We start from the raw sequence: 16,646 nt of genomic DNA on the forward strand, positions 1-16,646 counted from the left end.
GCCGATTGAGATTATATCAGCAATATCTAAACTACAATCAACAAATAAATGAAACTGCATTATTATAGATTACGATAAAATAAGTTTATGTTATGATTATAATTAAGTAAGGTTTAGTACTGTGAAATGGGCCATTCTGCATAATGAGAACTTTTACTTTTGGTGCTTTATATATGAGATTGTAATAACAGCGATTAAGAACTATATGTCCCCATGTCCCCTAGGGTAGGTACCCTCACAAAAAAAATTGCAGTAATCCTGGTCTCTATACTGCCTCCCCCTGGCCAGCCGGGGCGCCTGATGGAGGGGAAAGGAACTGGTTGTAATAACATGTTCCTTCCACGCGCTACGTCTGTCGAGTGAAAAGAAGCAGCTTGGACTCCTCATGTATAGAAGGAAGGATGAGGTTAGTCCGTTGCTCTCCCCAGGTTGGCAGAGGGAGTGGCGCCCAGGATTACATTATAGATAGTTAATTGACAACGGGTGAAAAAATAGGTTACAAAAATTGTGGGATAAAAATATAAGGAAAACAATACTTTTAGATTAGAGACAAAGATGAGGTGAGAAGCTAAAGAGCAAGCTAAAGAGAGCTAAAAGGTATTTTTGCCACCTGGGTCCCCCTGTAAGCACAAGCACATTATTGGCCACACTGCCCACACAGTCACACACCCATCACCATTTTCCTGTTATAATGGATCAATCAGCTCATATCCATTTAGTCAATGGACAGGATACAGTTGTCTGAACCAGGGGTCTTCAACGTTTTCAGGCCAAGGACCCCTTAACTGAGAGGGAGATAAAGCAGGGACCCCCAGTACATACTGTATAAAATTGTGTTGCAGATTTTCATCGAGTTCATGAAAGCATTGTCATCTGTCTATGTTGGATTTGAGTTAATGTGTTTTTTCAGACATTTAACCAAATCGCTGATACTCAGTAAATTTGACCTTTTCACTCTCTAGTCTACACCAAACCTATTTGCCAAAAATAGCCAATCTACAAGCTCTCACCGCCTCACAGCGCGAGGCGTTGAGAGCTTGTAGATCGGCTATTTTTGGCTAAAGTTCTCCTCAGAATAGGGATGCGAGGGTTCAAGTTGTTCATTGAAAATAACGATCCTCGAGTAATTCTGAGGACCCCCTAGGGGTTCCGGACCCCCTGTTGAAGACCCCTGGTCTGAACTCTTGTCCCTTTTATGCCCATGTACAGTATGGAGATCCCTGATTCCATCAATATTAAGCCCATGTGTGCATCACAGTGCGTGTGCATCACAGTGCGTGACACCTCATCCATATTTGGGAAAATAATGGCCACATTTTGTCCAACAAATACAACCAACCGCAACACGAGTCACACTCGAATTCCGTCCATGTCCCTTTTATGCCCATGGAATTCCATCAATTAACTGCCAATATCTGGACATATTGTGTCAGTCTCATGTGGTCTATGACATCAAACATCTATCATGTCAGATTTCAGTCATCTCCATATTTGAGAAAATATAGCCACCTTTTGTCCAACTTAAACAACCAACCAGATCAAAGTTGATCCCATTAATAGTCTTAGCGGTCACACACACTGTAGCCAAAGTGCCAATATTTATTTTAGTACGCAGAGGGAAAGTTGATCCCATGCCAAAGCGCCAGTGCTTGCCCAGCAGTCATCCAGGCGGATGCGTGCACATGCCCATGTGCACATGCTCATGTGCTCGCCCTTTAGGGTGAGGTCGCTTCTCACCCTTAGGGCGTGTTACTGGGAAATACCTATAGTACAACTCATTATAGTAAAAAAGACCTTAATCAAATAAAGTGTCCATAACAGTCAATGCTAGTCAAAGCTACATAAGTCACCGTTATGTCAAACACAAGTTAATATAAAACCATATAAATATAAAATGATTCAGGCACATCCGCCACCGCCGCCACAAGGATTATCCAACTGCGCATCTGGAACTCCAGATATGGAGATAAGCGCATCTGTCTGGAACTCCATATATGGAGATGGAACTCCATACTGTATATGGACATAATCGCATCTGGAACTCCATATGGAGATAAGGACATGCACGTGTCAGGAATCCATAGACCCCACCATGTCACACGAGACTGGCGTCATAGAGGGTCCGCAGAGACTGACATCATCACAGCTGAAGTCAGAACGGCCCAAACATACAGTAGAAATAGGCACGTTTCATACACCTTTCCTTATGAATCTGTCGTTTCTTCTCTTACTCCAGCCTATTCTGTGGTGATTGTGTTTTGTTGACTCCATTACTTCTTTGTAGGCTACTTGGCCTCAATGTAGCCTACACACTATTTTTAGACACCTTATTATTTAATTATTGAGCCGATAGTGTAGTAGTTCCACTAGTGTATCAGATCAATAATTCAAATCATATTAAATAATAAAGGAAGCTAAAAATAGTTTGTACATTGAGGCCAAGTAGCCTACAAAGGAGTAATGGAGTCAACAAAAACACAATCACCTGAGAACACAACAAACTACTATTCAAGTTTCAACATAAACACATTTATCTTGAGTCCTGGCTAGGCTGGCCTATACGTCTTTAAGTAGTTCTGAGAACCTGAGCTGTACCAAAATATTGACCACTGCTGGGATATAATGGTGATTATTAACTTGAGGAACCGTTCAATGGACACGACAGCCATTACTTTCAATGGTGTGACGTCACATTCTCTCAAGGATACGTAACTTAAACAAACACAAAATCAAACAAACAAATGCAGCTTAAACATTAAGCCTACTTGTTAACATGCTATCATGTCAAATGTATTCACATTTAAAACAGGAAACAAACCACAACAAGACTGCACTCTGACGAGGAGCCAACTTGCGCCTTGTGCTCTCAGGCCATCTTCTTCTTTTTCTTTCGGCTGTTCCCTTCAGGGTTCGCCACAGTGAATCATCATCCTACATCTGTCCTCCTCTTCTTTCACACTCTTTCAAAACATCCATAAAACTACCCGTTTCGAATGATATCAATGCACTCAATGGGATTTTTTCACGTGTTTTCAGACGCTTCAGATACCCAGTATGCGATATGTAGGATACTTCAGCATTGAAGCGTCTGAAAACATGTGAAAAAATCCCATTGAGTGCATTGATATCATTCGAAACGGGTGATAAAACTCCTCTTTAGTCTTCCTTTAGGATTCCTGCCTGGAAATTCCAACCTCAGCATCATTCTTCCATATACTCACTATTCAGAGAGAAACTCCCAGAGAGAAACTTTACATTTTAATTTCGGCTACGGGGTAACAGAAAGGTTAGAGGGAGAGCAGGCTCTGGAGAACACAAGGTCCAGTACATTACCTGCTTCGTGGGTAGGGGGAGATGGGGAAAGTGAGAGGTCAAAGGAAGGTTGAAGTCCCCCAGTAGAAGGAGGGGTTTCCCTCTTCCGGGAATGAACTGATCAGAGTGATTTGATAGAGTGCAGGGAGGGAACCGCGATGGTTTCCTGGATGTCGAGAGTAGGGCAACTAGCTGGAGCTTCTTTCATGAAAACCAAACCTGTAATACATCAACAACAACTTATTAAAAATTGAACTAACAGACATCAACAACAACTTATTAAAAACTGAACAAACAGTAGATTATCAGTAGAATAACAGTAGAATAACACCGCTGCCAAGGTTCCCTGGATGCTGATAGGGGGTTATTTCAAAGGAAGGAGGGGGAAAGGAGCCCAGGGACGCCCCTGGCTCATTGTCCACCTCCAGGGACCCTCGGTCGAGTCCAACCGAGGGCCTCTGTCCTTCCCATATACCCGATGGCCGGAGGTCCCCTTTTTTGCGGTTCTTTTTCCCCTCAGGGAGGGGAGAGGGGGGAAGCTCCAGCCTCCAGCAGCTCTGGGGTCATCGCTCTGCTCACCCAGGCCCGAGACAGCGCACCTCTGTCAGCCTTCGGCTCCACGTTCCATACCTACCCGCTGGCACAAGTTTCCGTTCCCTACCATAGGTTATTTCAAAGAAGGGGAGGGGGCACGCAGCCCAGGGGACCCCGGGGTCTGCGGAGGACCTCGTGGGGGCGCTGCTGCACCGCTTGTGTCCGACTTGGGGGCCTCGCCCTCGGACAGCCGATTGACACACGTCGCGGACCACCTCCATGGACCCCTTGTGATATATAGAGAACCAGGGACCACCGCCTGCCACCGCGCCGCTTGTATCCGGCTTGGGGGCCTTGCCCTCGGACAGCCGATTGACACACGTCGCGGACCACTTCCAGGGACCCCTGGGCTGGAGATATAACCCAGGGACCCCTGGTGATATAGAGAGAACCAGGGACCTCAAAACGGGAATTGGTTGCTATTACTTTTCTTTACGATCCGCGTTACCATGGCGACTTAATTCGCAAAAAACTACACCCAAAAACCCCATTGACTTTGAATGGGAGAAAGCAAAAAAAAAAAAAAAAAAAAAAACTACCATACTTTTGCCTAGCAACGTGACTTACACTTTAAAACGCTCACACGACTTTGGACTTGTTCCGGCCAATTAGGACAAACTGTAATTGCTGAAGCCCCGCCCCTCTGTCTTCCTATTGGCTGGGCTTTAAACAACCTTAACTCCAGTTTGCAGAATGGTACCGTCTTGAAACTCTGTGTCTGGACTCTAGACAGCCAATAGGGACTTTTTACTTAAGCCCCACTCCCTCTTAAGCCCCGCCCCTGTCTTCCTATTGACTGAGCTTTAAACATCCTTAACTCCAGTTTGCAGCATGGTACCGTCTCGAAACTTGCTGTCTGAAGTTAGACGGCCAATAGGAATTTTTTACTTAAGCCCCGACCCCTCTTAAGCCCCGCCCCTGTCTTCCTATTGGCTGAGCTTTAAACAATTATAACTCCAGTTTGCAGAATGGTACCGTCTCGAAACTCGCTGTGTGTACTTAGACAGCCAATAGGAATGAGATATAATTGCTGAAACCCCGCCCCCTCTTCCTATTGGCTGAGCTTTAAACATCCATAACTCCACTTCCCAACATGTTACTGGTCTCAAACTTGGTGGGTGGTCCCACACACCTAACGGCTAACCGCTAATGCTAAAGCTAAAAATGCTAATCCTAATGTAAAAAATGCTAATGCTAAAAAATGTTTATGCTAACAAATGTAATGCTAATGCTAAAAATGCTAATGCTAAAAATGCTAATGTTAGAAATGCTAATGCTAAACATGCTAATGTTATAAATGTAAAAAATTGTAATGCAAATTTTAATGCTAAAAATGCTAATGCAAATGTTAATGCTAATGCAAGTGTAAAGTTTAAAGGAATGTAAATCAAATATCTAAATATTGAATCAAGTAAAAAAAAGTTAACACGTTTCCGCCGTCTGTGCAAGGATATAGGCCATAGGCCTGATTTAGCCCGCACTTCAGTTTACTTAAACCCAAACATGCCACTGACATTTTTAACACGTTTTTTTTTTTTTACCGGACAAAGCCAGATGTTGGAGCTATAGCTCCTGTTCCAGGAGCACCACCCCCCTTTTGAGCACCACCCCCCAAAAAAAGGGGAAAAAAAGTAGGCTACACTGCATTCATGAATTATAATATAATATAAAATGTATGCTGTAATGTTCAATGAGACAATGACAATGGGTTGCATTGTATCTGACAGAAAGTGTCAAATGGTGTGCGCGCGCGTGCATGACAGCCTACACGCATTCCTGGCAGCATGTGTGTATGTGTGTGCGCGCGTGCGCAGTGTCAGTGAGCGCGTGTTTCCACGGGGAGGCGGGGACAGAGACTTTGGCAGCTCCATCTCTTGTGGCTGTGGGTGTGTACTGTATGTGGAGAGCGAGCGACCTGCTGCTGCTGCAAACGAAACGAAACGGCATCCGATCGTCTCCGACCGACGACAGCAAGATAACAGGAACCACACAACATCGCCAACCGCTTTCTTTCTTCATCTTCCAGCCCTGCATAGTAGTGTGATTATTATGTCTTCAACGTTGTTTTGCGTTACGTTACATTGACCGATCGATCGATTGACCGAAGAAGTTGTCGTCCGTCGTCCGTTTTGCAGATCGTCCAGCCAACAAGAAACAACAAGCAGGAGCATTCCTGCATCTTCTTGAGGCTGATCCGTCCGTTGCTGCTGTTCCATTGAACCCTGGTAGGTACAGTCACTATAGTACAGTACCTCCTCGGGCTATAGCCTGCAAAAACAGCAGATGTACAAGCTCTCCGCGCGTTGCGTCCGCGGCCCGTCGTGAGCTTGTACATCTGCATTTCTTTATTATTTGTGTGTGTGTGAGCGACACCGCCGTACGACGACATATAGAGTAAACTGCTTCAACTGACCAGCTTACCAGCAGCTACTGTCTGCTAGCGGTGGTGTGAAGTAACTAAGTACATTTACTCATGTGCTGTACCTAAGTACAATTTTGAGGTATTTACTTGAGTATTTCCGATATCCAAATATTTACTTTTACTCCACTATATTTATTTGAGAACTTAAGTTAATTACTAGTTACTTTTTTTGATTCTATTTGTATTATATTATTACAAATATATCAACCACTTTTGCCCTATATATCCTACATTTCGGCCATTTGAAACACGCATTGTGAGCTTGTAGATCTGCTATTTTCAAAAGATGATTTACACATTGGGAATCTCGAAATGGGACATTCTGCACAATGATTAACTTTCTACTTTTGGTACTTTAAGTGCATTTGTTTGTGATGCCAATAATCTTGTACTTTTACTCAAGTACAATTTGAATTCCAGACTTCTAGCAGTATTGATACTTTTACTTAAATAGGTAAAAAAAATGACTTTTTCCACCACTGCTTACGAGCTACTTTCTGCTAGTAGCCATGCTAGGCTAACGCCAGTGAGCGTGTAGCTTTTATTTATTTCGGTCGGTTTCAGTTTTATACGTTAACTGTGTTTATTGGTGTAATTGTGGAGTTATAGGCACTTAATTTGCCGACCACAACCAACTTAACGGTTGTATCCACCCTTTTTTATCGAGTCAACTGCTCCCAGAAGGGTTCATTGTTTTCAACTTGGAGCTAACGGTGGCTAGCTAGCAAGCTAGAGAAGCCGTCACATCTGTGCTGTGCTTCTCCTTTACTGACGAGCAGAGGCGTCAATTGGGTATGGCAAGCTATGGCAGCTGCCTTACCTTGGCTACAGGGTGAAATAATAAAATGTAGACCTACTGTAATCGTGCCTGTTGCTAAGGTATGGCAACATGACTGGTGTCAAGACACCAGTCATGTTGCCATACCTTAGCTTTTTCTGAAGTGACGCCGTTGCTGACGAGTGGTTGTGGCTTTACCTAGAAATACAGAGAGGGCGGACTCGGGGGGATTATTATTATTATACTTGTTTAACCGACTGTAGTTTTTGAAATATGCTCCACACATTCAGCACACATTCAACATGTTTCCATCCAACATGATCATCATGTTGCATACTAATGTAGTTTAAACCATTTAGTACTTTCACATTTCTACTCCCAAGGTCTTGAAGGCTTCAAATGTAGATGGATGCTGCATGGGGGAAGAAAATATAATAGGAAAGAACGAAACAAAACACCTTTAGTCACAGTTTTGGATACAGTTTCGTTTCTGTGGAAAAGGACGTGTTTTCCATATAGTTTCATTTTCTTTCCTGGTGGTTTGAGGCGAGATTGGTACCATTTAATTTGCTCTGCAGGGAGGAGACCTGTGCATTGGAATGTTCTAGTTTGATGTGGACAGTTACAGTTTTGCTGTCTTGATGACACAAACGTGTAGCTGAGGTCAAAATGTTGGCAAACACGTGTGATTGAGCATTACATTAACATGTAACAAGTGGGAAGTGACTTCTGTCTGTTGCTGTCTATTCTTAATCTGCCATCGATGCTGCCTCCGTTGTCTGACCGCTCATTGCATAATCGGATCGGGGGACGTGATTGGAGGTTCTGTTCGTATGGCGTAATAGCGACGTTGTAACACTACTAGGCTACTGTATAGGCTATAGTAGAACATACGCTATTAAATATTGTTACAACAGCGGCAAAACTAATGGTGAAAGGTTTGATTGATTGAAGATTTTATTAGAAGTTTGCCTAGAAAAAGGTACAGTTTCATGACGGTACAGTTCACTGGTACAAGGTCAACTAAAAGGAGATCCTAGAAAAGAGGCAAAAGACAAAGCTTATTTCCATTGGAATCCATTGAAGTATCTCATATAAGGTGCTGGAAGCTGGATTTAGTAAAAAACAAACAAACAAAAATCTTTAAGATGATGTAGGCCTACTGATGTTTTAGTTTTAAAACATGCCCACAGTTCGATAAAGGTGAACTATATAGATGTGAACAGAGAGCTTGGTTGTTGTGTAAAAGACAACAAATTATACTGTCAATGTACTGTAGCAAAGGTCAGCTGTAGCTGTGGTGCTGATGTTGAACAACGTGTTGTTACCCAGACTGTTTGTTGTGGTCTACCGTAAAGCTTAGAATCTGATGTAATAAGGTGTAATAACCGTGTAGTGCTCGGAGCCTGCGTTAAGGTGGTGATAAATTGGGCAATTATTGGGGCAGTAAGTGTGAAGCCTGATTTATTATACTTTGTCGTACAGACGTGTTATTTATCGGGTGAGAAGGACTGATTTTTAACACATAAAACGTGATGAGGTTGGTTGAAAATTGGCTATTTTCTGCAACTGGATTATTGGCTGAAATGGGCAACCTGCCTAGAAAAACAAACATGTAAAGCAAGATATAAGAAAGTATTCTAATTATTCCTATTGTAGTTTAGAGAGAAGGTTTATCTGATTTAAAGAACATAGACGCTTATCTCCCAATTAGGGAGTCTTACTGGTAGTTACTGTTGGATTGCAGCTTAGAGTAAAAAATGTTCAGGTTCTCATTTCTCAAGCATTTTCAGCCTGGGACTCAATTTAATATTTGTTCTCCTAAGACACATTTAGTGACTATTATAGAAGCTAATGATTTTAATAATACCATAGGGCCCTGTTCCATTGGTTAAACAAATACTGTTATAGAGAGTAATATGAGCAAGGTAAAACCAGTCTGCAGAATGGAATCCCCCTATTTGGGTATTAAAGGCCTAATTTTAGGTCAGTGGGACCTGTGGTCTGTGGGAGGTTGGCTTTATCAGCAAGTATATTAGTCAAAACTCAAGAGCAAAGGCAGTTTAATTATTATCCACTTGTCCTCCAGTGAGACAAAGAACAATCTATAGGCTTTCAACCGAATGAACACACATAGGCACGTATGCATTGTAATGACTTTTCAGGCTCCAGGAGTGATATGAGACACGCACGCACGCACGCACGCACGCACACAGTGTGTCATAACTAACCAGGCTCCTGCTGTGTGGGATTGTTGTTGCTAGGCCAGTATGTGGTTGTTCTGCACTGTGCAGAACTGGGGCCAAGCTAAATCAAATGTTGTCCAAACATCTCTTATGGCTAGACCCACGTCCAGTCGTCCACATTACCAGATCTTTATTGAATTTATCCCCTGCTCTTTAGTTCTTCCTCAAACCTGTCCGACAAGTGTCTTGGACCACAATGTGGTATGTACAGTATAAGAACATTATTAAAAACACCTTTTTACTCCCATCATCACCAATAAATTAATCATGACTTATGATTACAATACTCAGCAAAAGTAATCAGGACCGCTTACATAATTCTGCGTATTCCATGCCACTAAGTGTGTAGTGTTTTGTTCTTCTACTTTCATTTTAGGCTGTGTTGATTTTAAGGTGTTGAGTAGCTTCTTGTCAGGTTGTTTCAGGCAGCACATTAACTTGTCATGTTGTTTTAGACAGCCCCTCTCTTACTCAAGTTGTTTCAGGCAGCACCTCTTGTCAAGGTGTTTGAGCACAATACCTCCCACCAGGATCTTTAATATAATCTAAGTGCAAGGGCAGTAATGTGCTGAAGACTAGAGGTGGATGCTGCTTTATCAATATATTTGCTGTTGAAACTTAGAGCGTGAACTTACTGTGTGTTAACGCATTTAGAACGGGTACACATTTTGTGTTTCATTATTTTATGCTTTAACTATTGAAAAATAGCAGATATACAAGCTCACAGCGCGGCACCGAGTGCCGCGCTGCAAGCTTGTAGATCTGCTATTTTTGAAAAATCGTGAAAATTAGAATTTTGACTCGATTCTGTAAGTGTCTTTTGAATCCTTCTAAGTTTTTTTTGAAAACCCTATGTTTCTATGTCAGCAATCTGGCTATAGCCATCGTCAAAGAAAAGGTCCTTTTCACTTAAATGGAGCTCAGTCTGTTCTTGAGAGACTACTATGTCAGTGGTTCTCAAACCTTTTCATGTGAAGGACCCCCAAAATGATATTTATTTGGCCACGGACCCCCATTTCAAAATATCTAGTTCCAGGGACCCCCCAGAAGCAAAATTTGAGTTACAAACGTTCACTTTGAAAATACATACATTCAAAGATTTGCACACATTTTCACGACTTTTTCAAAAATAGCAGATCTACAAGCTCGCAGCGCGGCACTCGGTGCCGCGCTGTGAGCTTGTATATCTGCTATTTTTCACTGGTTAAAGCATTCAATAATTCTAGGCCTAAACGGGTTAAGCTAGATAGGATTGAATAAGGGGGCATAAAGGCCCCCTGAAAGCTGCAGAGTTTCACAGCAGTATGGCGCTGACCCAGCCCAAAAGGTCCTGTAAATGGAGATGGACCTTTGACAGCTGAAATAATTGAGAATTCTGGAAAAGATTCTTATTTATTAGTGTAGGGCTGCACAGTTAATTGAAAAAATATTGACGTTACATTTAGGGATGGGCGATATGGAAAAATACAATATCACGATATTTTCCCAAGCTGTATATCACGATACATGATTTTATCACGATTCTTTTTCACGTTGGTTTTTGTGGTTATTTTTCAAGTTACTTGAAAAAAAGTATGTAACTCTGACAGTATACAAAATGAAACCAAATGGACCCGTAAGGGTCCATTAAAGTGGAGACCTTGACATTTTAAAGTTTGAGAACTGATGATTTTGACCAAAATGCAGGTTTAAATTGAATTCTGCAATGAATCTCTGTATTTACAAGGCTCCCTCATTGTATCACGATATATACGATACCTCTGAAAAAGGCATATCGTGGACACATTGTATCGTCGCAACGATAATTATCACCATATCTCCCACCCCTAGTTACATTTCAGGCTGTTGCACCAACTCTCGTGTTGTCAGGTTGAGCTCCGGGTTGAGGATCTAGAGCAGACTGCAGGGCAGCTGGTTTGTTGGTTACTGTAGTTGAGCGTAATCTGAACAGAAGCCTCAGCAGGTTTTAAATGGCTTGCAACCTGCTAGCATCTGCTGAAAGCTATCCAAAGACCAAAGATAGAGACACATAGAGGGACAGATACGCTATGCAGGAGCTCAGTCAGACATGTTTCTTGGCATAGGGAGCGATCTTCCCTTCAATCGACAATATACTGTAGTACATTAAATTACCAATCATACTAACCAGTGTTGATTTCGTTGACTAAAACTATGACGAAAAATGTTTGTCGAATGCGTTACTAAGACTAAATATATTGACAATTTCGTCAACAAAATAAAAACTAGACTAAAATGTTAGGGAGGAACTAGTGGAGAAGAGAGTCATTTTATGTTTGGTTGCTCTCAGGTGTTGTGTGCTGAAAATAGCCGATCTACAAGCTCTGTGCAACGCGTTGTGAGCTTGCAGATCTGCTATTTTCAGCACGCAACCAAGTGTAAAATCAGTCATTACGATGCCATCAAGGCCTGCCAAAATACATTTTAGTTGACTAAATCAACTGTAGATTTAGTCGCCTAAAATCTTATGATATTTAGTAGACTAAAATTAGACTAAAACTAAAACGTTTAAGATGACTAAATTATTACTAAAACTAAATGACATTTTATTCAAAAGACTATGACTAAAACTAAATCAAAATTTGCTGTCAAAAACAACACTGGTACTAACAAGCCAACGGTATTTTGATTTGAAACTCAGACCAGGGTTGTTTTTATTAGTAAGGGGAAAATGATCAATGGAAAATAATAAATGAATCAATGAATCAAGCAACCAACACAAATTGTTTAACAGTTGACATTGGTGTTTGGTCTTGCTGTGGCTTTGGCCTTGCAGTGATGTCATTACGTGCGGGGATGCGCCTCCATTGGAGTCCATGTTAAAATAATTTACTTCTTCTACTTAAGTTGCTATATTAGTTTAGATAGTTTAATTCGTTTTTTAATGTATTGTGTAAGATAAACACTGTAAAGATTTATTATCAGTTAAACCTGGAACAGCTAAAAACTATTTTCACTAGTGGTTCTCAAAGTGGGGTCCTGGGTCCTTGAGGGAGTTCCAGGGGGTCCCCAGATAAATGATAGTTAGGAACCAAATAGAACTTTATGGGTCTGTAACTCGGTGAACAAATGGAACCAAATGGACCTGTTCCATTTGTACTCTAGTATTTTAACATTTAATATAAATTGGGGTCCCAGTGATATAAATATAATTAAATGGTGTCTGTAGCCACTAGCCTAGTGTATTTAGAAATCCTAGTTCTAAGTTCAAACATTAGCCAAATTGTAAAATAAATATAAGAAATAGGCAAACATTTTGAAAATAGCCGATCTACAAGCTCACAGCGCCCGAAAACATTGTATTAAGGACTCATAAAACCTTTCTGGGACCCATTTGAATGACCACCTGTGGGTCCCGGGACCCATTACATTGAAAACCTAGTAACATCACTGCCTTGTTTTACCTCGGTTGGCTGCACTCGTGTTAATAATAGTCAAGGTAATGAAGTAATTTCTCTAGCAGTTGATATTTTGCTTTAAAATGTTATTGTTAAGCACTACTGAAATAAGAACAGATAACACCTCAAGACCTGCAGTATGAATATGCAGACAGTGTGTAGAGCATGTATGGGCAACTGGCGGCCCGGGGGCCACATGCGGCCCCCAACTTCACTTAATGCGGCCCTCAGGTTGATACCGGAATACTGATATATTATTGATTTCAGCTTTTACAATTCCAAACATGACCTGCTTTAATTCCTTTAGTCTATATTAGTAGCTTAATGACTAGTTTAGTAGTGCTAAAATGCATTTTTTTTAGTTCATGAAGTTAACATGACTATATAATTAAATGTGTTTTAAATTAAATAAAAATGTAACATTTCAGGATTCCAATTCAAATTAACAACAACATTATTCAGGATTCCAATTCAAAAGAAGCAAAAAAATAGCCGATCTACAAGCTCAAAACGCATCACAGCGCGATGCGTTTTGAGCTTGTAGATCTGCTATTTTTTCTTTTGTATGAGATACTAGAATGACAAAGTAGGACATAGCAAAATGCATTGTGGCCCTCTGGAGTGAAGGTGGAAATATAGTGGCTCTCACCATCATTAAAGTTGCCCACCCCTGGTGTAGAGACACCAAATATGCTTTATAAAATAATAATAATGATAATTGTCAGATTAAAAACATTTGTCTGTATATAAAATAAGGGAATAGACTAACATCTCATCACCTGGGTGGTGAGATGTGTGTGGAACCAAACTCTCAGCCTCCCAAGTTGAGAGAACCACTGAAAATATCAGATCACACGCTTGGTAATGGCTGTTTACAGACGGTGAATACGACTATTGTATTATTACTGGCGTCTGGTGTCAGGTCAAGTTTATTATGATTATTTTATTTCTTCTTACCTCCATTTATGGATTTGGGCATTGGCTGAGGAAATGATGTGGGGGGGAAAAATAAAAGAAAAAAAACAAATGTTCAAAAAGCTCAAAAACACTCAAAGTTTTTAGCTTGTAGGTCTTCTGTTTTTGCTATTTTTTTATTTGAATCCTGAAATGTAACAGTTTTGAACATATGAGGTAACAGTGATGATATAGTCACTTTTCATGCACAGGTTGTTGATGACAAAACATGCTTGGTGCTTCTAAACTGGCTAAGATGTTGGGGTCAACATCTTTTCCCACTCTGGGTTTTGTGCAAAATGTCCCCAAATTTCAAGAATAAGATAGCCAGCACACATAAGTAGCAGTGGAAATTAGCATTGTGCTGAGCATAGGCCTACACCAGGAGGGGAAACCAACACATTTTAGTGTAGTACAGTATATGTACAGTATTTAGCAACATATTTGTTTTTGAAATGTTTGAATAATATTTGACATTTTTCAGAAAGCTTAGGTCAGGCCTAAATGGGTTTGAATATATGTATTTTCAAAGGGAACGTTTGTAACTCAAATTTTGCTTCTGGGGGGTCCCTGGAACTAAATATTTTGAGATGGGGGTGTGTACCCGTTCTGAATGGGTTAAATATGTCATCGGGCCGCATTTGGCCCCCGGGCTGCACCTTGGACACCCCTGGCTAGGGCTGTCACGATTATAAAATTTTACATGACGATTAATTGTCACTCAAATAATTTGCGATTAACGATTTAATTGTGTTTTTGTCGTTGACAATTACATTTCTGTTTGGCTTTTAGGCTTTGAAGTTGCACATGGCAGATATGACACATAACCTAAACATACAAAGACATTACAGACATATTTGACAACTTTATACTTAAAAAAGAACATTGATAGTGGAAATAGCCGATCTATGTGAGCTTATAGATCGATCGCTTGCAGATCTGCTATTTCCACTATTTTTGACTTTTAAAAAAAAATATATGATCATTTTTCAACATGGAAACGATTACGACGATTATTAAAAATAATCACGATTATGTACAAATAATTGCGATTAGACGATTATGTAATAACTGTGACAGCCCTACTGCCCTGGCCTACACCAAAAGCTGCACCTTCGTTATCTTACTGTAGATTATGTAGTGTGTGGTCTTGAGGCTCTCGTTAAGCAGCTTATTTCCTGTATGTGCTGTCAGACCGAGCCCTGGATGATTATGCACCGTCACTGTTTGCCGTGTCACTCTGTTTACATGGAGCCCGCTGCGCTCAGTTGTCAGCTTATTGTCTCACAGCTGCCGTTTGAATCTATTGTTTACACATGCACACGGATGGGTGTGAGGAGACGCGCTCTGTCCTGTGTAAGCTATTTGCTCCCATGTTAATTGAGTCCTAGGTGTTTTCCAGTTTACTGAAGCAATTCCTTTTTTCTTTCAATTACAGACATGACGAAATGTTGATTGACATGACTGTATTGTAGCCTCATTTCATCGTTGTGTCACCTCATTATTAATTATGCAGCTTTGCATCTGAAATAAAACAAGCTCGAGACAGCGAGCGATATCTCCTCCAGCACGGCAAAGGCAAAGTGTATTGGCTGTTATTGAGCTTGCCGGGCGTGTGGAAATTTCCATTCGTATGAGAGGGAGAGAGAGAGGGAGAGATGGCGTCAATACCGAATCAATAAGGTTGAATGTCATTGTCTCAGACAGGGTGGCTGAGCTCTGCTAAGGGTGATCCGCTCAAAGTACTCGTCTTGGTTATTATAGCAGCAGTGGAACCACACCGCCACCACCCTATGTAATTTCATCCAAAATACACAAACAAGCTACTAATTCAGTCTGTAATATCACCATGTACTATACAAATTCGGTTATGCTAGGGCTGTCAAGATTATGACATTTTACATGACGATTAGTCACTCAAATAATTGCGATTAACGATTTAATTGTGTTTTTGTCTTTGAAAATTACATTTCTGTTTGGCTTTTAGGCTTTGAAGTTGCACATGGTAGATATGACACATAACCTAAATATACAAATAAATGAAGGACATATTTGACAACTTTATACTTAAAAAAGAACATTGATAGTGGAAGTAGCCGATCTACAAGCTTGTAGATCTGCTATTCCCACTATTTCTTTCCAACATTTTTCCAACATTCACGATTATGAAAAATAATGGCGATTCGATTATGTCAAATAATTGCGACTAGACGATTATGTAATAATTGCGACAGCCCTAGGTTATGCTTAAACGGCAACATACATTACATAAGGAGGTTAGTAGGGCCACGAGCGAAATCCGGTTCTAAAATGTGTCATTGTCACAAAATAAATACAATATTGTGCCTTAGGTGTTGACATTGGAGCTGGCTGGATGGAGTTCCTTGTGGCGGGAAGGATGAAGAAATCTTTGATTCAAATCAGCCCTCGGGCGGCGCGGCAGCGCTACGTACGTGACCCTTCACCCAGATAGCAAGAACAGGAAGACAGGCAAATTTACGCAAACACCAAATTCAAATGGCTCTATCTATGATTCCACTCCCACATTTGCAGGGGCCGCGTCCAGTGTGACCAGAGTAGGCAACAGTGTATCAATGATTATTTGTGCCACATTTGCAAAGTAGATAATATAATATGGAATATGAGAGAGAAGAATAGCAGATCTACAAGCTCACAACGCAAACTAGCAGATCTACAAGCTCACAACGCGGTGTGAGCGTAAAATCAGGGCATTACGACACCACCATGGCCCGCCAAAATACGTTTTAGTCGACAAAATCAACTGTAGGTCACTAAAATATTTATTCGACTAAAACGTAAACATTTTTTGATGACTAAAATCTTATTCAAAGGACTATGACCAAAACTAAATCAACATTTGCTGTCAAAATCAACACTGGTACATGCTGTTCCTGGGCGAAACC

At 40.9% G+C, this 16,646-nt stretch overlaps 1 protein-coding gene across 4 annotated transcripts in view; it reads left to right on the forward strand.

Annotated features, from left to right (window-relative positions):
- The first annotated feature begins 5,830 nt into the window (after positions 1-5,830).
- Positions 5,831-16,646, forward strand: part of fam13b (family with sequence similarity 13 member B) — a 126,512-nt gene continuing 115,696 nt past the window's right edge. For all 4 annotated transcript variants that reach the window (XM_080745997.1, XM_080745996.1, XM_080745999.1 and 1 more), the window contains exon 1: positions 5,831-6,131. The gene's annotated coding sequence lies outside the window, so the exon portion shown is untranslated. The remainder of the gene's footprint in view (positions 6,132-16,646) is intronic.

This window comes from Nannobrachium achirus (genome assembly GCF_963921795.1).
Source record: "Nannobrachium achirus genome assembly, chromosome: 17".
In the NCBI taxonomy this organism is placed as follows: Eukaryota; Metazoa; Chordata; class Actinopteri; order Myctophiformes; family Myctophidae; genus Nannobrachium; species Nannobrachium achirus.